The following is a 1,015-nucleotide window of genomic DNA, read 5'->3' as shown; positions in this document are numbered from 1 at the left end:
TGAGTTCTAACAAAATACTTAATTATTATCTTTATAAAAAGTTATATTATTAACAAAAATAAAAAAATGAATTAAAGAAATACACAAAAAAATAAATTTAAATAGTTAGTTTGGTACCAATATCAATAATTTTTTTTTTCCATTTTTTATGATATATCTTTATATTTATATTTTATTTAAAAATAAAAATATTATCGTTTTTTCAAAATCACATAAAAACGTATTATAACATTGATTAAGACAAAAGAACGAAATATTAAAATTGAGATGTAACTCACTGTATTGTGCAAGTACCCTTCTAGTATATATATACATAAATATATAGGGTTGGGTTCATGTGAGACCAATAGCTTTTGGTGAGACCCGTAAGACCAACTTATATCCATCGATCAATTTTATAAGATAACGATCCAACGATTGAAATTTAGCATAAAACTTTAAACTGTAGGGGTATTTTTGACCAATATATTTTTTATTTTTTTAACCTCACGATCGAAAACAATGAAAAGCGATTCTTACCGCCTTTCTCCATGATCGACTTTGTCTTCTTACTGGGATGAACTCACATTCTCCCTCTAACGATCTCCTTTTTCTTCGACCAGTAAACAATGATTGAATGCCTCAATTGGTCCAGTACTTCGATTGAAGATCTTCAATTGACAACTCCGACTACCATTTAACCTACATCACAAAATTTCATCCACGATGTTGATTTCAATAGAAATTGACATTGACGTTGCCTCAATTCTGCACTGAACTTCTCTACCTTAATTCAAGTAAGAAAACTTTTACATAAACGTAATTTGTTTATTTTTAATTTTTTGCTTTCCTTATAATATCGTTGATAAAAATGTAGGCTTTGATCTAGGTTTTAAGACATTTCAGTCTCAGGAAAAAGGATGTCTAATGAAGATGATCAGCAACTTATCTCAAATAATGTTTTCAACAATGCAGAGGGTAATTAAGGCCATTAGCTTATTTTGAATGATTGTTTTTGTTGTGAAGATTCATTAAC

The sequence above is a fragment of the Cynara cardunculus genome, unplaced genomic scaffold, assembly GCF_001531365.2.
Source record: "Cynara cardunculus var. scolymus isolate 2C unplaced genomic scaffold, CcrdV1 Un_Scaffold_779, whole genome shotgun sequence".
In the NCBI taxonomy this organism is placed as follows: Eukaryota; Viridiplantae; Streptophyta; class Magnoliopsida; order Asterales; family Asteraceae; genus Cynara; species Cynara cardunculus.
The sequence above is the reverse complement of the archived record's forward strand: the minus strand, read 5'-3'. Positions refer to the sequence as shown.